This window comes from Electrophorus electricus, unplaced genomic scaffold, assembly GCF_041902795.1.
Source record: "Electrophorus electricus isolate QZ-2024a unplaced genomic scaffold, ASM4190279v1 Scaffold148, whole genome shotgun sequence".
Taxonomy (NCBI): Eukaryota; Metazoa; Chordata; class Actinopteri; order Gymnotiformes; family Gymnotidae; genus Electrophorus; species Electrophorus electricus.
In genome coordinates, this window is record NW_027658429.1 from 92,629 (window position 1) to 117,500 (window position 24,872).

Consider the following 24,872-nt stretch of genomic DNA (forward strand, 5'->3'; position numbering starts at 1 on the left):
CGATCAGCCACGCACAGTTGCTACCTAGAGCACGCCGTAGATGCGCCAAAGAAAACCACAAAATACAACACCTTACACGTCATGAACAGAGATACACACACACACACACACACACACACACACACACACACACACACACACACACACACACACACACACACACTCCTCTTCCTCATCCTGCATCTGAGCTGAGAGAGGCGGGCTCAATAGCACGGGCGGAGTGGTGGAAGGCCTCTGTTCATTCTGCGGAGACTGCAGCGTCTCACGCTACCTTTTCTTCCTCCGCGCGGCTCCGTTAGTGCTGTGATGTGAATATTAATGATGTTGCAAGAGCCAGTGCGCTCATTCTCGCCGTCTCCATCAGTCTGAAAGGTAAGCGCGCATTTATGCTTTTCCTCCCTCAAGATCCGTTTCAACGCTTCCATATTTTCTACGTTAATTATTTTTTTTCTAACAGTGTTAATGATTCGTTGGCAGCAATAATAGCTTTTCTGCGAATGCGCATACATGATAAAGAAGCAACGACGGATAATTCTCAATGGGCGAAACTAGTCAATGAGCTTTACATTAAATTATGCTACTCTTTAAATGAATTATTTTTCACATCGCTCGTTAAAGAGGCGTTTGGACATATGAGGAAATGAGGGGTTACACTGTGTGTGTATACCTTCACATCGCCGTGTGCTTGTTCTAATGTGCGCATAAATTAAGAGGTGGATTTGACTACTATGTATGTTTACGTAGCTTATATGTAACATAAATGGTTGTTTGTCAGGTTTGTAACAGCCTCAATTTAATCTTGATATTTGGAAAAAGGCTTCGGGTTTAAGATACGTTTTGTTACATTTATCTGTCTGTCTGTCTATCTGACTCGGTATTCAACAAGTACATTATAGGTCGTATTGGAGAAACCTTTACCTATAGGCCTAGCTAAACCACCATCTTGTGTGTGTGTGTGTGTGTGTGTGTGAGAGAGAGAGAGAGAGAGAGAGAGAGAGAGAGAGAGAGAGAGAGAGAGAGAGAGAGAGAGAGAGAGAGAAAGAGAAAGAAGGGGGGAAGAATACATTTTAGACCGATAATTAATTTTACAGTTCACAGTTGAATTGTGGGTCATTTACTTTTTTTTGTATGTGTTTCATGGTAGTAGAAAATAGTTTACTTTCAGTCAGTTTCCCAAAGTGCCAATGAATCTAACACCATTCTTTTTTTTCTTTCTTTTTTTTTTCATTTGGGCAGTGAATCTAACATCATTCATTTATTCATTTAGGCAAGGAATCTAAGACCATTCATTTATTTTTTGTGCAGTGAATCTAACATCATTCGTTTATTAATTTAGCAGTGAATCTAACACCATTCATTTATTCATTTGGGCTGTGAATCTAACACCATTCATTTATTCATTTGGGCAGAGAATCTAACACCATTCATTTATTCATTTGGGCAGTGGATCTAACACAATTCATTTATTCATTTGAGCAGTGAATCTAACACCATTCATTTATTTATTTGGGCAGTGGATCTAACACAATTCATTTATTTATTTGAGCACTGCAAATTAACAAGGTGAGTGTTGTGTTAATTGTAAATTAATTTATACATTTCTCAAATCAGGATGAAATAGCGATTGATGAGCACATGTATGAAACATACATGTGAAACATACAATGGGTGTTACATATAGGATATTAAACTGTAAGATTACACAGGGGATATTACACTAAGATTACATATTACATATTACATGGGATATTGCACTGTAAGATGACATATGGGATATTACACTGTAATATTATATATGGGTTATTACACTGTAAAATGACACATGAATCTAATCTTTTAATGAACTTTACAAATTTGGAATACGCTGAGAAAAAATTTAATGTTCTTTGTTTTGAAAGTACATAAAAAAAGAAGATCCCTCCATGCATTCCATACACCGAAACCATGGTCTTCAGAAACCACAAAATTATATCATATGTCACATTATAAACAATCACAAGCCTTCCAACAGTTGTTAGAAATTCACAGGCAATGGCCTATGTCTATTTAGTGCAGCTTGAAAGTTGAAAATGAAATTATATTCAATGCCACATAGTCACTTTTAATTTGCAGGTAGGTTATATATAGGTAAATCATGTCTTTTTGGGTTATTTTGGCTGTATTTATATGGTGTAATACTGGCTGGTATTTTAGACACAATGGATGAAATTATATAATGACTGTTAAAGGAGCAATGTTAAAGGAGTAATGTTAAAAGAGCTAGTTATTTTTCTAATGATTCTTCTTCATATTGGGAAACAGCCATTATACTGTCACCTAGAGGCTGCATGTTTAAAAGATTCTCTGCTAAATCTAATTTTAAACATGACTGTTTCCCTGTGTGGGACCTGCTCTATAGAGCATAAACTGGTTCATTTGAGGACTACAAAGCAATTTGATTCTTCATTTCAGGTGAGGTGCACATCGTAGAAAAAATAATAAATGTTAAAATAATAAATAATCACTTTCATAAATATTGTTTGTGACTTTTTGCTGGTAAAAATGACCTTTTGCTCCTTTAATCTAAGCTTACTGGCCAAAGCACAGGCAAATATGAAGTGAATGCCACACTCTGTGTATGTTTATTAACAAAGCTGATGGATTGATTTATTTGTCATGAATTCAACCCACAACGTTGACTTTTAGTGAAATGTGTATGGACTACAACACATGAAGCTGTGTTTCATGTTCACATAAAGTTGTGCACACAAAGCAGCACACAACCTCATAGTCCATTTTCTAATTGCTACTGATTTGTGCTGGTTATTCTGACCGTTCTTGACTATTTTAAATAGTAGAGTTATATAGATACTAAGCAAACTAGCTGACAGAGTACATATTTTGCTTGTTACAACTAACATTAACCACTGCACCATTGGTCTGGGTTTTAATTTTTCAGAACATTTGTACAGTAAAAGCTTTTTTTGTTGGATCCTCAAGCTCTGATAAAAATAAATTAATTAATTAAAAAACGCATTAAAAAGATACTTCAGAAGAAGTGTTGGCAATGTTTATGCAAGAGCAAAGCTAGACTTTATTTCTGGGGCTGGAGTTAGAGTCTTGTATTACTCAAATTAGAGTCCAGTATTACTGGAGATATAGTCCTGTATTAATTTGCTTCTGCCCATTTCACCGCTGCTGCTGTGTCATAAGCTGCCACAAATCTTCCTTTTAACTCAACACTATGCCTTGTAATGGTTCAAAATTAACTTTTAAACGAGAATCACAATTAACAAATATACATAAAAATGCCCACACATGAAACAGTTTTTGTCTGACCAATGTTTTCAATTTCCAAAACTCTGTCATGCTCCCCTAATGCCTCTGATACCGAACATCCATAGATCTAAATCCAGGCTAAAATTTGAGCCACTCTGAAGGCCTGACAGTCTGCTGTGATCACATCAAAGCTACAGTAAAACAGAAAAGAAAATGACTGACAGTTCCTGAAGCTTTGTGCATTGCAAGCCATGGCGTCAATCCTGACTGGTCTTTCCTGATCCTGATCAATCCTGATCTTTCTCTGTTCGGGGGTTCCTCATGTTTTAGAAAGTACTGCCTTTACTATTTATCACCATTGCGCCACAGGTTAATTGAGGATCAGTGACTGTAACCACCACTGAAGGAATGCCATGTCTGGTGAAAAAGTATTTCAAATGAACTATTTTTCTTTGTGCTGAAATTACAGATAGCAGATCCATTTCTATTATTTAATAGATAGTCAATGGCTAACAACCAGTATCTGTGTTGGCCCAAGTGCCGCAGGGCAAGGAGCAGGATGCGCAGACCTCTCGACTCAGACAGACATTTATTCACACTAGACAAGAACAACAGACAATATGGCACTCACGTATAACCAGTGTAGCGTGAATACAATGAACGCGTAACAGCTAACATGAACATCAAACATGATACATATAACACCTAATATGAACATGCACATGAACAATGACCGACATCAAACTACACAAATAGAGGGGTTTAAATACATACTGAAACAAGGACTTAGTGCAGGTGTGTGCTAACAAGGGGTGTGTGGTTACAAACAAGACACAAGTCACAATGAATACAGTCAACAAAAAAATACAGTGCATGTGGTGGGCTGTACAACATGATCAGTGGGAAAGGGAGCATACCATGACAATACATCCCCACCTCCCCAAGGGCACGGCTCACGACGTGTCTGCTTTCAGGACAGTGAACCCCAGGCCACCGTGTACATTTATACACTTAAGACAACACTGCAATGTCTGGTGCCCACCCAACACAAGGGCTAGGAGCCAACATCAAGGGAGATCTCTCAACATGTGAGGGGGAAAGGAGAAGTCTGTGCCTCTCCCAGGGCAGTACGGTGTTGCTCCTTGATGGGTCTGACCAGGCTGACGATCCACAGCAGCCTCATAGGAGCCAGAAGCAATGCGGCTAACAGTTGCAGCTACATCCTCAACCGGACAGGAAGTGCAGTGGAGACCAGTGGCAACAGCAGCCTGCGCCGATTGGCAGCAGTGGCAGCCTCAGTGGGACCCAACCGAGAAAGACAACATACCGCACCCAAATAGAGAGTGGGTTCACACAGAAACAAGGAAGCGTGCCCGCAAACAAACACAACAGGCGCACTAACACAGCACCTGCTGGAAGGGCAGGCACTGGAGGTGTGTCCCTGGCTCTGCAGGCATGTTCACTCTGGGCCCAGCATGCAAAATGCTGGCAGGAAAAGCATACACTGAAAGACAAAACAATGCAGCAGGGATCATATACATTTGCACATGCAAGCCATATATTTGGACACCCCAAGTCCAAATAAGAGGAGTCATAGAGACTGGTGGAGAACAAGGCTAAGATCCTACGAGGCTCCAGATCCAGAACAATAAGCAAGGAAATTTTTATGAGATGTCCCAGGCACTTATTTTCTATCCATAAATATTAACGCTTAATCATCATGCTGTGTAACAATACTGGTTCAGTAACATTGAGGCCTTGGTAAGCCATATCTGCTTGTAAACGTGTCAGCATGGGCTCCTTGGCTACAGCTCCTTTTATGTCCTTCCATTCTACACCATGAACTACTGTTCAATAACAGTCAATTTTGGCTTGGATGAGCTTCCCTAAGCTGCTTGATAAAAATAAGCTTTCCAAAGTAGTTCATGATTTCAAGTGCTTTTTGGTCATATAATTTTGGCTTGGCTTTGATAGCCTGTACTTTTGGCTTATTAAGTTGACCACAAACAACTCCCGTGACTTCCAACACTCAGCCTCTAATATAAGCTCCATCAGATCAATTTTACCCTTTTGACTTCCTCTGTCTTATGGAACATCAATTATTTTTTGAAAATCAACTAATTAAAAAGGAAAGCCTCTAAAGGTTATGTGCCACAGTTACATGTGTGAAGGTTTAAATTCAGTTCACCAAGTTTAACTTGACAGAACCTTTTTATATATCTTACTTTAAGGCATTTTATGCATCAAGTAGCGAACACTATCTATTTCCATTTCTATTTCCTCATGTTTTGAGATTTGGGAATGTTATTTATTGATGCAAGCATTTGGAATTTGGATCAATGCAGGGACACAGTTCTCCAGTTTTTTGTCTCATACACGTTCAAATGAGTCAGTTGGTCCTTTTGGTCAGTTAGCTCATCAGTTTTCTCAATGTCCAACCTCAGGTCATCATACAGGAGGGCAGGAACCTGTCTTGGAAAATGCAAATGTGACAGATTGCAATGGAAAAGTCCCATTACAGAACCTCCACTATAAAGGGTAAAATTCTAGAATGCTAATTTAGCCAAAAAGGAATATAGGAATAAATTATAGTAAATTTGGGGTGACAAGCACTATCCTGAGGGCTTTCTAAGACATTGCATTATATCATTGTCACAAGCCTGAGTGAATGCACGAATGCATGAAGCAGATTACCAGAAAACTCTATTACCGGGGGACCCTGCAAAATACACAATAGGTATATAGTTATAGTATTCATTGACTTCACTCATATGCTGTGGGGCCATACCATTTACAGCTTTTTATGTCCACAAGAGTATTTTAAAGTTGATTTGAAATTTAACTGGGAGCCAGTGCAGAGCTGAAAGAATTGAACTAACATGGTAAAACCTTCAAACTCTTGCAAAGGCTCTGGTTGCTGCATCTTGTAAAATTTTATTTAATGACTTTTTTAGAGCATCCAATTATAAGACCATTACAATAAATCAGTCACAATAAAATAAAAGCTGGACCAATTTCTCTGCATTTCATGAGGAATGTATATGTGATGATGACCCTTATATCACACTGCCATAACCTGCATCTCGCACCAGCATTAGGTAGATACATACATAGAACTTCTCACTAGGAGAGCAGCCAGGACGAATCAGCAGTGGTACAAAAGAAACAGATAGGATAAAAACTGAGCTATGTAAAAAAGAGTATACGTACGACAAGGGAGAAGCCATCCTCAATCCAGGAGAAGCCATCCTCAATCCAGGAGAAGGACAAGAGTCCTCCTAGTTTTCCTAGTCCTCCTAGTTTGTAGTATTGGGTTTACCTGCAGGAATGTGGCAAGAAATTATTATAGAATAGAATAGAATAGAATAGAATAGAATAGAATAGAATAGAATGCCTTTATTGTCATTGTACAATATATACAACAAATATTACTTCTGATCAGTCCAACCAAGACAAGAAACAATTGACAAACAAGAACACAAAGCACAAAGAATATTGCACTTAGTGGAGTATTGCATTAAAATGACATCGCAGTATTAAACCAGTATAAAAGGTGCTACCCCAACTAGTTGTGAACAGGAAAGAGTAAAAGGAAGATAACAAAACTGTGTAGCTTGGTTGGATCAGCTTTTGTTTTGATCAGGCCACTAGAAAGTAGCAATTTTTCCTCTCATTACTTGTTCTGCTGTTTGCCAAAGCAATGTAGATGAGATTACTGGAGAATATATATATTTTTTATGAAGGATGTCTGCTCCTTTGTGAAAAATTACTTTTAAGCAAAGAAGTGTTAAATCTTCATCTTGTGTTGTTGTTTTGATTTGTTTGATTAGACTGAGTGATATAGGGGCATGATCACTGATTATGATGGGATAAATTCTGGTATCTCAAATATTAGACATAATTTGAGCTACTGGTAAGAAGAAAGTTAAAAGAATGATTAATAGGTTGATGAAATATGTGAATATTCTGTGATTAATGCATATTTTGGTTGCCAACTATTACCATGTCCACAATCACTCATGTATTGCTTTAATGTTTCCATGGAGTGCCACTTTCAAGAATTAACTGCGGTGGTAGATCTGTTTAAACTGTATCAATACAGTTATTCATCCCACTTTAATCACCTCCAATTATAAGTGAAGAATCTGAGAATTTGGATCATGAATAAAAAATATTGTTGTTGCAGTAGTCGATGGTGGTGTTGATCATATCACCCTTTGTAACATGGAGCGATCACGAGGTGGATGCATATGCTGAAAAGACCGAGATTTATTAAAGGCAAATCCACAATCAGAGTCTTTAGTACAATCCAGGGTCATAGAGCCAAAATGAATAGATGATACAAGATCAAATAAACAGAAAGTAAAACATGATAACAGGAAAATAACTAAACAGGCTACAATATGGAACACAAACTACACAAACAGGCTAAGAAACACGGTCAGACAAACACGACAGGTCTTAGTAGATCCAACTACAGAGAACAAAGAAACATGGATTTCAAAGACCAGCAAAGTAACAGGGAAATACACAGGGTTTAAATACACAGACTACGCCAATTGTGACACCCTTCAGGATCAGTGTTGGTAGAACTGTGGATTGGTGGAATTATTTATAAGTATTATTTTTTGGTCGCTTTTCTTAGAATTGTATGTTGATTAAAATACTTGTTCTTTATTTCTGATTATGGGATTATGGGAACTCACTGTTAAGTGAGTTTCTTGTATCAGATATATGTCTGCTTGTAATCTGATCAGGTTTACACTTATTTTAGTTGCTGTTTATTAATCTATCAGAAAATCACTTATTCAATTATTTTACATTTCTTGGTACAAGTATAAAGTAACAAAACACAGTTCCGGAGAAGCTGGGGTCAGTCATTGTGCAGCAGCCCTAGATCTGAGAGGGTTAAGAGCCCTGCTCAAGAGCCCAACTGCAGTTTCCAATTGTCAGCCCAAAGTCCTACCCACTAGGGTGCAACTTTGTCATCTAAACTGTTGTTGGCAAAAGAGGGATGTTGATTGTTTTATTGATGGTTATCCACCATAGTTTTTGCAAAGTTCCTGAAGCCACTTTCTGATTGTGCTCGACAGGGCATAAGAGCGTGCACATGCACAAACAGTGATAGACACTCCTTCAGACACTCCTACTGTTTTGATTCCAGCACAGTGGATCCTTGTAAATGCCATCAGGAGGACTAGCTGTAGACAGCCTGATTTTTTCATAGATTATTTGTCTCATGTACTACTGTCAGCCTTTTACATTGTAACAGTTTTAGCAAATATTACAATTTTATATGGATTACCTAGTGCTGCATTAAGTGAGATCATTGATATAGCGTAATGTCAATTAACAGCTATGTGATTTATGTACATTGAAGTGTACATTTTAAGAATATTTAGAGAATATGAATGAAAACAATTCATTGAAAAAATCATAGTGTGTGTAGGGTATCAACACTACTGATAGTGGATAACAGTTTGGATAGAAGCAACTTCACCGTAATCATCCCCATTATATTAGCATACAAATTTCCTTTTACACAAACTTATCAAGTTAACTTTAACAGTTAGACAGACACAAAGACAAACAACTCTTAAACACGAAAGAAGAGTCTGACAGAGAGAAAAAGGGAAGGAAAGAAAAAAACAAAGATAGATAAGAAGCAACTGTAACGTCAGGAGTAAATGTGCTGTTTGTTTTACTAGATGACAGCATGATGTAAATTTAAAGCACTGCTTTTATTTTGGTGTATAAACTATTGTGTCTAAAGTCAGGTGGTAGAACTGTCACGGTAGAGCTATCCATCAGTGTACAGCTTAATCACAAACAGTGCAGTTTTCTCTCTTACTAAAATGCCTTCAAGACTGGCAGACGTTTTAAGTTTGCTTTTGTATTTCTACAATAAACTGGTCTATTAGGCCATATGTAGTTCCTTTCATTTTCGATTTATTTTTTTTGGTTTGTAATGTTCAAACTTTGCGCTTTGCAGTAATGCTGATGTTTTATGTGCTGAGGTGATGAACTCAGTGAAACATTATTGGTTTACAGTGTCCAGTAGTAGTTTTAGGGCTGACTGCATGAATTGTTTGATTGCAGCTTCTGGGTTATTTGCGATTTTTTGGGATTCGCAGAGTGAATCAAATTATTGCACATACTGTGTTATTAGAGATCCAGGATTGTCACTTTTATCGCTTTGTTTTCGTTGCCAGTGTAGTAACACTTGGACTAAAAGAGCTTTGATTTTCTTTTAGTTTGAAGTATTTCAGTTTGTCACTGGGAGATTTTGACACAATCAGTTCTTTGAGCTCTCTATAGTACACTGAAATAGTACACTGATGCATCGACTGTAGTTGTTTCAAACTCTCTGAGCACAAGTCTTGTCTTTTCTTTTTCCACAGGTTTTTAATAATAATAATAATAATAATAATAATAATAATAATAATATTATTATTATTATTATTATTATACGTTCAATTTATATAGCACCTTTCACAGACACGAGGTCACTTTACAATGCCATTGAAACAACACAATAATTAACAAATACAGATAAGAAAAGATGTTATGAAAAGTGTTGAGAAAAGAGATATGTTTTAAGTTGAGATTTGAAGGAGAAGAATGTGGAGCAGAGATGGAGAGATTTGCAGTGTAATTTGCAGTGTAATTTGCAGTGTAAAGTGTTCCATAGTTTTGGGGCCATGACAAGGATTTGCCTCCTATAGACACCAGTCTAAACATGGGGATGGAGAGAAGACCTGCATTAGAGGACTGAAGTGTATGGATGGGGCAATAAGAGATAGATAGGGAGGTGACAGACCGTGCAGAGCTTTGTATGTAAGGAGGAGGATTTTGAACTGAATGTGTTCAGGGATGGGGAACCAGTGTAGCTGATGTAGACTAGGAGTGATCTGAACTAATTTACTTATATAAAGGAGGATTCTTGTGGCTGAGTTTTGGACATATTGAAATGAGTAGATGGTTTTGTTAGGGATGCCAATGAAGAGAGAGTTACAGTAATCAAGAAGGGAGGTGATCAAGGTGTGAACCAAGGTCTCAGCGTCATGTTTGGAAAGCATGGGCCTAAGCCTAGTAATATTATAGAGGTGAAAAAAGGCATTTTTGACCAGGGATTTGACATGGGGTTCAAAAGAGAGAGAGGAGTCAAAGAGTATGCCAAGGTTCCTAATCGTGGATGAGGAACTGATCAAGATAGTAGCAGTGTGCGATTTGTATTTACCTGAAACAAAATAATGTGTTCTATTTGAAATATAGGATGAGAACCATTCAAGAACCATGTTAGTAATGCCAATGATTGAGAGGTGGGAAAAGAGTATGTTATAGTTAATTGTGTCAAATGTGACACTTATATATAGAAGGAGGAGAATACTTAGGACATCAGAATCAGAAGAGAGAGGAAGATCATTTAGAACATGTAAGAGGGCTGTCTCAGTGCTGTGCATGGGACGGAAACCAGATTGAAAGGGTTCAAAGAGAGCCTATGTATTTAAGAAAGACTGCAGTTGAGAAGCTATGACTTTTTCTAATACCTTGGCCAGCAAAGGGAAATTGGAAATGGGCCAGTAATTATCAAAAGTGCAGCATTTAGTCCAGTTTTTTTAAGAATGGGAATGATAGATGAGGTTTTGAGAGCTGAAGGAACACAACCTAAGGTAAGGGATGCATTAATGAGATGACAGATGGGAGCAGAAATAGCAGAACAACACTTCTTAAGAAGAGTAGTAGGGGCAGGATCAAATTGGCAGGTAGAGGAATTAGATTTTGTTATAATCTCAGAGATTAGGGAAGGTTGGGTGTGAGAGAAGGCAGAGGATTGTTTAGCAGCAGGGATGAGAAGGGTCTCCCCATAATCAGATGTAGGGAGAGCAGAGGGTAAAAACTGGTTAATTTAGGCAATTTTTTCATTAAAGAATCTAAGAAAACCTTCAAATTGTTCAACAGTACCAGATGGAGAGGAAGATGGAGGCTGAAGGATCTTATTAATAGTGGAAAAGAGAGTTTTGGTCTTATGTCTGGGACCATTGATAGCAGAGGAAATGAAGTGTGAGCGCGCAGTATTTAGAGCTGACCTATAATTAAGCATATGGTCAGAATAGGCTACTTGATGAACAGTGAGACCAATTCTCTTATAGAGGCGCTCAAGGTGCCAACCTTTGCTTTTCAGGGTACGTAACTCAGGGGTAAGCCATGGAGAAGAACGACCAGAGGGAACCTGCCTGAACCTGAGAGATGCTACCCGTTCAAGTAGCTCATAGATGGAAATATGTAGAGAGAAAATCATCAGGAGAGGACAATGCAGTACAGTTTCTTGGAACATAAGAAATAATGAAACAGAGAGAGATGAAACAGCCAGTGTTTGACAACCTTGTTAGAGCTCATCTTAAGGCATGGTGAACAGTATTGTGCCTACTCTTTGTTATGGCTAGAATCATTGTTGACCAATATATTTGACCAGTTGGTTTCTTGATTACCTATCATGACAGTACAAGTAAGTGCTACAGTGGCAGTGGGATACAACTTACTCAGCTATCGTGAAAAGATCGTTATGCTGCGCAGGTTAATAAATGGGAAAAAGACTCAATAAAAACAATAAAATCTAGTAAGGATGAATGATATCATATAGTAATAGATGTGACATGTTAATGTGGATTGAAACATTGATGAAACAGGATCATATCGGTTTTGTGAGAGAAGCATTAAATGGACAAGTAACACATCTCAGAATGCTTGTGATGTAGACTGAAAGTTGGTGGATCACTGTATGGACAATATGGACACCAAAAGACTTGTTGTTACTGAGCTACAACAACCAAGGGTAGATATAACATAATATAAGCTATCTGTTAAGCCTTATATGAACAATAAAACTTACAAGACTTAGGCATTGAGACATTGGAAGAAAGATGATTTCAAAATATTTAAATTTTCATAATATTGAAAGGTTTTGCTAATTTACTAAAATGAAAGCCCCCCCCCCCCCCCCCTGACTAAAATTGCAATATAAATGGACAAATGATCATTTTAAAAAGATCTGACATTTTGGAATAAACTAGCTAGCAGTAGCTACCAATATTATTTATTTGCTTCTTGTTAGCTTTAACTGTTGTTCTATTAGCTAGATAATACAGGTAAATAATTAAGTCACTGAAAAATTTAGATTAACAATGGCAATAGAGAGCCATGAAAGATATCACTATATATGTGTCCTGTTCAAATAGGTGGTTTGAAAAGTTTCAAAAGTTATTCTTTGCAAAGTTAACAGATTTACCATCCAGAAGCACCTTACAAATTACAAATTACAACTGTCAACCCATAACACCAACAAATGGCCTCAACAAATGGCCATACACCACAGCTGTTTCAAGTGTGCCTTTTCAATATGTATTCTAAATCTATTCTGAAATGTGTTCTGAATATATTTATACATTTTGAATTTTAGCAAAATAAATTACATAATTACATTAGGAGAGTGTCACGATACGGCCCCTCCCTCCAAATGTCTCCCTCTGTGTGTGTGTGTGTGTGTGTGTGTGTGTGTGTGTGTGTGTGTGTGGGTGCATGCGTTCCTCTGTATGGTCACGCCCTCCCTGTGTTTCACACCTGCTCCTCATTGCGTATCGTTAGTGTACATGTATACAAGCCTTGTGTTTGCATATGATGCTGTCAATGTTTAACCTGGTTAGCTTGCTAGCCATGCGTTCGTCTTTGTTTTGTGTTACAATAAAATGTTTCATTGTGTTCGATACGACTCGTCCCAAACATCCTGCTTTGCCTCACCATGTCACAGAGTTTATTTATCAAAAACTTTATTTCACCAGGCTACAGGCAGTTAGCAGGTATAAAACCTTTACACAGGAATGTACACAGGCATTTGAGGGGCTGACGCTCTCAGCCCCTTAGTTTTATTTGTCAGCCATCAGCATCTACCTGAATAATATAAAAAACCTAACTGACCACAAATAAATTATATCATCTCATATCATAAAATAAGGCAGTTTCTATGAGCGACATATATTTGTTGGTTTAAAACTCACAACCTGAATGAAGCATGCTCAAGAACATAGCTAGGAACATGTCACAAACTTGAAAGAAACTAACTTCCACTTTCCTGGAAGGTAATGTCAAAATTAACTTTAAGGCAATGTGGACTGTGTGTCTTTGTGTCAAGGTAATAACTTTCAAGGTAATGTGGACGTTCACTTCTTCTATGCTAACATTAGCAACTTTTATAAAGAAGATCTTAGTGTTTTTCATATAGTGGCCTAAATGTTAGCCAGCTAACTAAGACTGGTTCATGTGATACCACAATATAAAGCAATACTGCGTGATGTGAAATGCAAACATGACGAGCTGTGCACTGTTCTGAAGCAGATGTGGAGATTTTTATTCACTGTGAATCCCACTGGTTACCATGGAAAAGAATACCGTTCATAGTTAATCATTTTGACATCAAAGTATTTACTTACCCAGAGACATGATGTCACCAATACCAAACTATGTCAGAATTCACACCCTATTACTGTTTAGTGTTCTATTTAGTGTATCAGACATTCAGTAGGCATTTCAGATGCCCTATATAGTCCACTATAGTTGTTAGCATAGTGCTCTATAAAAGTTGTGAACAACTAATGTACACTACTTACAGGCAAAACATAGCATAGTTGGCAGATAGTCCATAATTTCCTATAGCAGTGCTGTATTTACTAGTATAACAGATATGTTGTCAGGTTCATTACCTCTCTTTCAGGTGAAACCAAAAGTCACATAATGTTAATATAATGTAAACTAGAATAGATTAATTTTGTGCTCAAGAAATAAGCATTACAATATTTTACTCAATATCTTATATTGATCAGTTGAACCATGGACACGGTTTTAGAACTAGGTATTACTGAAGAAGGACTTAACACATTTGAATCTGTAAAACATTGCTTAACTTCAAGGTGTTGTGATTGTACTGCTAGTCTACTTGTTGTTGATGTTCCAGATAGTTTCACAATAATGTATTATCAGGCATCAGTTTTTTGTCACTTTTTTCTGTAATCCTTATGGTTGTCTTTTTTTGTGTGCATATGAATGAGAGATGGAATGGTTGGCTGTAGGATCTGGAAATATAATGAGCATAGGCATGATTTAGGAAACTGTACTGTGTATTGGCAATAAGTATTAAGGATTAATCAGTGGGAAGTACATTTTATGGGGTTAAGGGCTATCAGTGGGAAGTAAATGTTATGGGATGTGGGAGTTTGATGTCTGTGTTTAATCGTAATACTATATTAACCATTTCCAAGTGAATGTTTGTTTCCATGGATACCTTCATGGCAGTAAAAATCACATCAGACCACAGTCCTGCATCTATTGTTTACTGAGCACAAAGTGTGTGTTTTTGTATTTGTTTGTTTGTTTGTTTGTGTGTGTGTGTGTTCTGTGGTGTGTGTGTGGGGTGAGGGTGGGGGTGGCAGAGAGACTTTTTCTTAAAAAGCTTCATTAAATTTGTTAGTTTTATCAAATCAGAAGGTAAAACATCTATCACATAGAAAGAATGCTCACAGAGAACACCATTAGTACCGGTATTTGTGTTTTCAAAAATATTGAAGACATTGAGCTTATCTGCTTGCAAGACTGATGACTGATACAAGTGCTGTTTGGATTTTCCAAAATTGGAAGCTTTCAGCACATTCAGGTACTGCTTGATCAGAGACAAACACGAAACACCTATGATAACCATATAGAATATTAACTGGCTTATTTTAAAAGTTAATTTTTAGAGTTTTCCACATATTCAAAATGATTTCATGATTCCATTTTCAACAAAGGCCAATTCAAGGATGTCTCTAAATGGATTAGCCTTGGCCGTTGCATGATTTCTTATTCCTTGCTTGGTCTTTCAGGATAATCAATTGGTATATAGCTCTACCAGTAAAGCATTGCAGTCTATTTTTGCATGGAAAGTTTTATATAATTTCTGATTTATATGTCTAGAATAACCAGCAGGAGTGATAACTTCATTGCCAAAATGCACTTACATTTTGTCTCTCCTTACACAACAGAGCATTATTATTATTATTATTATTATTATTATTATTATTATTATTATTGCCTATCCATAGTTTATAGAACTGCAGTGAGCTATCTGAACATACATACAATAATAAAGGTACATCTAAGATTAATGTTACTTTTTCTACTAATTACATGATAACAATGATAACAATAAACTGAAGAGGAGGGATGAGAGAGTTGTTGTGCATTGTGGTAGCAGCTTTTATAAGCTTTTATAAACTTTACTGCATTGCCGTTGCTGTGGTGCTGAGCTCCATGTGCTTGTTTTATTTGTTTTTGTTCCATTCTTTTCACATGGTATGTCACCACATGATTTGTTTTGGTTTGTGTCTCATGTTTTGTCATTTCATGCCCTTGACTGAAGTCAGGAATTTCTTATTTCTGTTCAATTATTCTGTGTATTTTGTTATGCTCTGCTGTATGTGTTGTGGGTTTAGAGAGAGTGATAAGCATACCTCTTGTGCTTTTATTCTTAGTTTACACTGTAACAGAAATGGCCATAAGTTCTTAGGCCAGTTCAGCGTAGTCGCTCAAAACCAGGAATGTAAATGTCATTTCAGATGCAGGGTTAGTCACTGTTTCTGTTGTGTTTTGTTTGTTTATGTTTTTTAGGTAAGTGAATGTGTCCCCCCCCCCCCCCCCCCTTTTTTTTTTTTTTGCACCAGGTTAGTGAAATTCTCCTCTTGTACAGTTAGTGGGATTTTTTGTTGTTATTATTTGTTTCTGTTTTAGCAGCGAACATCCCAATGTCTTTCTTGTGTGCTTGTTTGTCCCCTGTGTAGCTTACAACATACCCATTCATTACAATATATTCATTCATTAAATACAGCCATTCATTACAATATACCCATTCATTACAATATACCCATTCATTAAATACAGCCATTCATTACAATATACCCATTCATTACAATATATCCATTCATTAAATACAGCCATTCATTACAATATACCCATTCATTACAATATATCCATTCATTAAATACAGCCATTCATTACAATATAGCCATTCATTATTCTATTCATTATTCCATCTGTGTTTAATATACCCATTTACATTTACCATTTAATATACCTCTTTATTATTCCATTCTGTTCACATTTGTTATTCCATTCACTACCTTTTCCCACAGTTTAATTATTTAACATTTACCTATCCATCATTCTACACTTGAGGTTACAGACTAACCTAGACTCTATCATAACAATTTGTACCCCTCGGGTTCCTATTGTCAGTTATTATTGGAGATGGGTTGTGTTAGGGTTAGTTGGTTTCATTTTGTCCTGGTTCTTACTATTGTGATGGCCCGAGTGCCACAGGGCAAGGAGCAGGATGCACAGACCTCTCTTGACGTAAACATACATTTATTTATATAAGACTAGAACAATAAACAATATGACATGCACATATGTCAACCAGTGTGGCGTGATACGAATGATAAACAACGGGTACAAGAACTAATTTATGTGCTAACAACTAACTTGAACCTGAACCTGACCAACACCATGGTACAACACACAGGGGTTTAAATACATAGATGAAGCAAAGAACAAGGTGCAGGTGTGTTAACAAGGGGGTGTGGCAACAAAAAGGCAGTCACATTGAACACAGACAACAGTAGACTCCCACTGCACGTAGTGGGCCGTACTATGTGATCAGTGGGAAGGGGAGTATACCGTGACAACTATGTATTCCAGATTTTCTTCTCTGTCTCCAGACTGTATGACTGTATTTCATTCTTACTGGCAATAACTTTCAGCAGCTCTAGACTGATCTCGGAAATGTAACCAGTTTTTTGGTACAAATAGCTACAAAAGAGAAATTTTAGCTTTGGCATATGAATAAAAATTACAATCCTGGTAGCAATTAAGTATTTACACTGACACAGGAAAAAAAAGGTTACTTTGGCCAAGTTCTAACTACAGCAATAAATTTAATTTAGATTGGTACATTAAATTACCTGTTCAGCAGAAAACAGGCAATTTTGTAACTTTTTAGCGAAATGCAACACCAGTTTTTATTCCTGTTTTCTTCCATTGTCTGTCCTGATTTTATTTAGCTTTGTTCATGTTTTCACTTGATGACAAGTATTCACTCTACCTTGACTTTTCTTGTGCTAAGAAGTATGAGTCTTCATTTGTCTAAAATGTGGGTTCTCAAACTTCTCACAACACAAATGTTTAACCACCGACAGCAACCACTTCTTCTTTTTCTTTCTATTTCATCCAGTTTGTGCTATAGCACCACCACAATCGAACTGCACTGCTTCAATGTAAAAATGCAAAAGGCATACAGAGCCAATGTTTGGTTTGTCTTTTCTGGGCTAATGTAGAAATATAGCGGTACAACATGGCAGTTCTGTCGGAAGAGAGAAGGGCCCATTCTAAGTTAATTTAAAAAAAAATCATTTGTGGCCACATTATACACCATGAATTGGTTTGGTGTATATTCCTTTACTGCTGTCTTTCACACTGCTCCTTTATCTAACAAATGGAAAAATAAAATAAAGTTTAAAACTAGTTTTTAAGGTTTCAAAATTATTTTAAGATGAAATCATTAAATGATGATATTTTTAGTCACATGAAATCTTAGCTTCAGTAGACTAAACTCTCAGACATTCAAGTTTAAAATTAAAAGTATATTTGTAAAAAGTGCATACATAGCATGCTAAAAGCAGAGAGCAAGCAGATAATGTGCACCCAGGCAACACAGGAAGCTGTGTCACAATTTTAGTTATTGTACATGGATGAGGATGGATGCAATTGCAGGCATGAATAGTAAACAGTCCACATAACAGGGCATTGAAGGTGAGCAAAGTAGAGTAAACTGGGGAAATGGAGGACTATTTAAAGGGAGAGCTAAACAAGGAACGTGGAACATATTAGAGCAGTTAGTGATCATTAGGAGGGTGATGCTGAGAGTGGGAGGGACTTGTGACATCAGCAGAATTTGGTTTGATTCACTAGGTAGAACTAGTCCAATTAGAGAATATGAATTTAAAAAGTTATTAGTACAATTATAGAATATGAACTTAAAGAGTTATTAGTGAATGAAATGAGGAAATATTGCAGTGTTAGTGTTTTGGGTTTTTTTGTTTTTTGTTTTTTTGTTTTTTATAAATGCAGTTGCTTTGAAAAAGTATTCAATTACAGTAATGAGAATATTTGAAATGTATTATTTTATACCACTATCTGTCTAGTATTTTACCTGGATAAATTACTTTTGGTAACATTGGGTGGGTAGGTAAGAGTAATATAACCTACTTTTATTTTATGTATATATATATATATATATATATATATATATATATATATATATATATATATATATATATATATATATATATATATATATAACTTTTATATAAAGTTTTTCATTGGGGAAACCAAGAGAAGGCTGGCTTATGAGTTTGTTAACCACCTTTGAGACCATAAGAATGAAAGATTTCTCATTTCCAGTGGCAATGCATTTTATGGAAGCAAATGTTTCCTTTTCAATGGCGCTGTACACTAGTTGGTGCTTAATAAACCTTTTAGAAAAATACCAAACAAGATGTTCCAACCCGTGTGCATCCACCTGAATGAGGACTGCTCCAGAACTGGTACCGCTGGAATTTACTTCGAGTTTAAAAGGACGAGACTAAACAAGCACAGTAAGGATCGGTGTGGAGTAATGCCTTTATAGCATCAAAAGCCTTCTGACATGGTAGGGACCATACAAAATGTCCCTTCTCATGGAGCAAGTTTGTTAGGGGGGCTAACAGTCAAGAAATTCCTACAAAAACAGTGGTAAAACCCTGCCATTCCAAGGAAATGTGTAAGGATCCACTTGTTGTCAGGTGGAGGAAAAGACTGAATCTCTTGTATCTTGTTGTCTAGAGGGCGTACTATGCTTCCCTAAGTTAGCTTCCCTAAGTAAGACACTTCCCCTTTTCCAAAGTCACACTTTTCCAAGTTCAGAATGAGCAAAACCCCTTGCAGCTTCTTAAATACCAGGTCTAAAACCTGCAAATGTTGTTCCCACGTACCTGTGTACACAACAATATCATTTAAGTAAGCCTCATAATTTGGGACATCACCCAACACCATAGTCATGAGCCTCTGGAAGATGGACGGGGCGTTTTTGAGGCAGTATACCAGTAAACTTATCTGGAGTGACAAAAGCTGAGATATCAGAGGCATGGGGAACAAATCCTGTACTGTCACTTGGTTTATCTTATGGTAATCGGTGCAAAACGGTTTTGGAACTATGAGGCACAGGGAACACCAAGGGCTTGTACTGGGAATGGCAAGACCTGTGTCAAGGAGATAAGTGGTTTCTTTTTCTAGCAAGGCATGTTTCTGGGGGTTAATATGGTAGGGATGTTCCTTAATTGGAGTCTTAGAATCCACATTAATGTTGTGTTGCAAAACCGAGATACGAGATGGAATGTTTGTGAAGAGAGCAGGGTGCATCAGAATAAGAGCAATGATGTCATCTCGAGCGGATGGTGGCAAGTCTGACAGCTTTTCGGGGAGATGTTGTAAAGCCTCAGAGATGGGTGAACAAGCACAGGGTAGGCAGTTATGAGCAAAATGTAGACTATCCTGTTCCGGAGAATACTCAGTAGCCACTGCCAATGCAGAAACACAAACAGGAGGAGGCTATGTTGCGATGATATATATATATATATATATATATATATATATATATATATATATATATATATATATATATATATATACATATATATATAGTACTAGTACTGTGTAACGGCCCGAGTGCCACAGTGCAAGAAGCAGGACATATAGACATAGACTCCCTTCCTTGAGACAGTCATTTAACATACGGAACAGACAACGCAACTCACATAACATAAACGGTGAGCATGAATACAAACACGATTAGCATGAACAATGTGAACATGAACAAAGGCAACATGAACAATGACCAACCCCGATGCACACACTAACAGACATAACAAAACTAAACCAGGTGCAGGTGTGTGCTACACACATGAATACAGGTGGTAGGGAACACATTAAAGGCTGGAAACATGAACACATGATAGGGTGTAGACTAAACTAAAAGAAAAACCAAAACAAAAGAACATGGCAAGGTAACCATGGAAACTAACACAGATTTGGAGAGGGAGATTGTCACACTGTAGCATAATTATCAGGAGTACCTGCTGTACAGCTTAAATTCTGAAAAGAATAGCAAGAAATGGCAAAATGAAACATTGAGCTGAGTAATAAAATCAACATAATGACCTGGGCTGGGTTTCCCAGAAGCACAGTAACACAAATCATATTTAAATGGTAGAGCAGGTGTCACACTGAACACTCTCTCACTTAAGATTATTTTAACACTACTAGGAAACAGAACCCTGGAAGCAAGGGAGGCTGTATAAAAAGAAATTGCAATAAATCTGGGTGTATCTAACAAAGGCCTTAATGGTTGTGTCAAACACAAGAAACCACTTCTTTCGGTTGGCAAAGACCAATAAAACCTAGTGAACAGATGACAAGAAAAATATGCTCTGTATTAATAAACATAAATGTAAACTTTTAAGTCAGTGTCCAAAGTATATGACATGGAAAAACTACAGATTGAAAGAGCTGTGCATTACCATGTCAAGAATGGTGGTGGCATGATGGTTTGGAGGCATCATAAACAGGGAGATGTTCTCCCTATAAGTGGAACTGGGGCTTCCAGTTAGGAGGATGTAGAGTAGAGAGTGAATGTGTTTGTGAGAGGTTCCTAGCAAATATCTTTAATTGCAGAGAATGCTCTATTCTGTCACTGGAAAACAACAATTACTGGCTATCCTCCAATTTTTTTTAATTTTGTATTTGAAAAGAAATTGCATACCAGCTTCTAAAATGAAAACAGCAATATGTCAACACAAATTGGTGAAGTATCAAGCATGGAAGTTACTGAGACACTTGGGAGATTTCCATGGGTATGCTGGCAGAATTGCTGGATAAACATCCAGAAAATTCTGACAATATGGCATTAATCCATTCATCATTGGTCCCAGTTCAGATCAATATATGTTTTTTGTGACATGGATGTTACACTGCAAAAATGCATCAAAAGTGCAGCTTGAAGGATCTGCATCCCAAACAAAAGTAACTAATGGACTATGAAAAATTGCTCATGTAATGAATGACCCAAATAAAAACAGAAGTTGGATCTGACTTGAATTTGTCTCTAAGGCATTAAAGGAGGTCATAAGGGAACAGGTTATTTCCAAAAGCTCCCTTAATTGGAGAGTTCATTGTATATTAGCTCTTAGACTCAGGGAGGGCCAGCTGCTTAGACCCATTGTAGGGCTTTGCTTCACAATCAAAGCAAGGGTTGAACACTACAACAACACAGATTACAGCACAAAGGAGGATTGTTGAAGGTTTGCCCTGACCTGAGTACTGCAAACTAACGAGACTGTATCCTGCAGGCCTATGAGTCTTTTATGAGATATAATTTTGGATGTAACAGCATTTGCAGCTAACACTACTGTACAGCCCAGCGGAACAGTGACTATGGAATTCTGAAGTTAGGTTACGTGGACTGCCAGACAGTCGGGTATTAAACTGAATGGGGACTTAGCAAATATAGTAGATGGATGTGCCTTATATGTATAGTTAATCTTGTCAAATTTCAATTGAATATGAATTACACTGCCAGGCCCCAAAAAGCTGATTGGATTTAAATTAACAAATATTTTGAGTGTTTGCATAATTATGGCAGTGATCAATATGTTTCAGCTGGCAACCTTAACTGATGCATTGAGTAGTTTCTCATGATAGAAACACATAATATTGACATTATTGGGCTGCATCAAGCTAAGAGAATGCTGAAGGAGAAATGACTAGAACTGGGTTAAGAACCAGAAGGAGAGTGACAAACCGTCAACTTCACGGAAGAAATTAGATTGGAAATAATCTTGAATGACCATGATTACAGATCACTTAAATGTTTGGTGTGTCAAGGAGAGTAGAACACAATATATGAATTGGAACGATATCCTGTATCCTCTGAACAAAAATAATAAATGGAGTTTTTCAGATCAAGTCATAAATGCATCATAAATATTGTCATGCATAGTCATAAAGCACGAAGTCCTGATGGGCTTCCATTTGTGAATCTTATAAAGTTTTTCTACCAAATTATCAATTAAACTAAAATCAGATGTATTTATATAGTGCTTTTTACAACAGATGTCACAAATAGTCCAAGCCCCCAGTGAGCAAGCCACGGGCGACAGTGGCAAGGAAAAACTCCATAGAGCATGAGGATGAAACCTTGAGAGGAACCAAGACTCAAGGGGGGTGGGGGGGGGCTACCACAATAGTCACCACAGTCACCACAATAATAACAATTTTAAGAGAAAAATAAATAATAATAAAATGAAAAATAAGCAATTAATGTCCAGTTTTCTAGAGGTCCAAGTCTGGTCTCGATATATGCCTGATGTCACGTTAATATTCAGTGAAGAAAACCATGACCTCACTATATGATGTTGTAATCTGAGCATTGTTGTCAGTTTTATTCTGATGTGCAATTGTACTAAAGAGAAATCTAGGATTATTTTGACTATTTTCTATTATGGGTGAGAGAAGCTGTTTGAGCGGTAATAATTGCCTTTCTCTACAAGGAAGGAGAGCCTTCCATGCAAGCTGGAAGACTACAAGCTTAGTGTGCCACCATTTACATTCTATATTTCAAGTGTTTTGTTTTAAATTGTGAATGTGATCATTATGCAAAGATACAACTTTTTTGCCCCTAAATTTTTTATTCTTGAATAGAGCAACATCATTGAGTGTGCAGCGAAATACTGATTCTAAGCATTCAATCATTTGATCAAATTCCGTTTGGTTTTTGTAATGTTGGGAGGCTTGGTAGGATGCACAAACCAGCCATGTGATACTCAACAATGTTTATTGATAAACATAAAGACAGCGTACAGGCACAGACACAAAGGGAGACAAAGTGACGGACACGTTAAGTGTGACTGGGATTGGCACAGTGACCGGGACAGGTACATGAATATAATTAAACAAAGGGTTGTGATTGGTCTGGGGAAGCTGGCAGGAGCCTAAGCCCATCCCCCAGTCGTCAGCTGGGTTGGAGTTGGAATTGTCTTTCAGCGGCTTGGGTGGCAGCTGCTCAGGTCTGGAAGTGCACAAGCTGTTTTGCCCGTTTCTGGGGCAGGCACTGGTGCCGCTGCCTTCTTGCCTCTCTGAGGCTTGGATGTAGACACATGCACTCTGGGGCTATTTGCCTTAGGGGTAGGAGTGTTTTCCTTGGACGATGATGATGCCTCCATGAAAGTCACACGGGGCAGCTTGCTTGCTCCGGAGCAGCACGCCCTGGGCAGAGCCTTGGGTGGAGCCTTGGGGGCTGAAGGCTCATCACTCTCATAGTCTGCAGTGTCGCTAAAAGAGAGAGGGTCCCTATGGAGGGCCTCCTTCTCCGCCATCCTCCTCACGGTCAGACTTGGAGTCCAACTGCAGACTAATGTCACTGCATCGTCATATTCATACCAGTTCCATTAGTCTGTCAAAGGTCTGTCGGACTTCACAGAGTCCGATCCTGAGCTATATACAGGGCCCCCCCAAATGTTTCCAGGAGCAATCTCCCCTGTTGTTCCCGTATAGAGCGTGCCCAAGATTATGGGGGGTTTCCTTGCATGGACTGGAGAGGAGCAGTTACGCGTCTTCTTTCCCATCTTCCTTCTCTTATACTTTTACATTTACGGCATTTAGCAGATGCTCTCATCCAGAGTGATTTACGAAGTGCTTTGTCATTTACTCATAGATTATCCTAGTATAGTACAGTAGATTAGAGTCCAGCATACCAATGAACTAGAATACTGTAGAATACAGGGATCAGTGCTGATACCCAAAAGTACAAAATACATAAGGTCTATCTTAAACAATGATAAGTGCAATAAAAAAAAATAAGTGCTAGAGTTTGTTAAAAAACAATACCCTACAATAAGTATTAATTTAGTCAGTCAATATGGGAGCAGTGTCAGTTGTCCTTTATATATTCTGCAAATAGATGGGTCTTCAGTCTGTGTTTGTAGACTGCAAGTGGGAGTTCATTCCTTCCTCTTGGAGCCAGGACAGAAAATAGCCTCGCTGCTTGTCGTCCATGAATCCTAAAGCAAGGTATTTCAAGCCGAGCCATACTTGAGGGTCGAAGTACTCGAGGTACGGATCGGGCTTTGACTATTGACCTCATGTATGAAGGGGATGGTTCATTTTTGGCTTTGTAGGCACGCATCAAGGTTTTAAATCTGATGCGTGCAGCTATTGCGAGCCAATAAAGGGAATGCAGCAGTGGAGTGACATGTATAAACTTTGGAAGTTTGAAGACCAGTTGTGCTGCTGCATTCTGGATAAGTTGTAAAGGTTTGTTGGCTCTTAGAGGAAGACCAGCAAGTAGCGAGTTGCAATAGTCAAGCTTTGAGATCACAAGAGACTGCACTAGCACCTGGGTAACTTCCTGTGAGAGAAAGGGCCAAATCCTTCGTATGTTA

The 24,872-nt window shown here is 37.7% G+C and overlaps 1 long non-coding RNA gene across 1 annotated transcript in view; it reads left to right on the forward strand.

The window, feature by feature from the left end:
- Positions 1–216: 216 nt before the first annotated feature.
- Positions 217–24,872, forward strand: part of LOC145654722 (uncharacterized) — a 37,385-nt gene continuing 12,729 nt past the window's right edge. The window contains exon 1 of the long non-coding RNA XR_014120925.1: positions 217–372. This is a non-coding gene — a long non-coding RNA (uncharacterized LOC145654722). The remainder of the gene's footprint in view (positions 373–24,872) is intronic.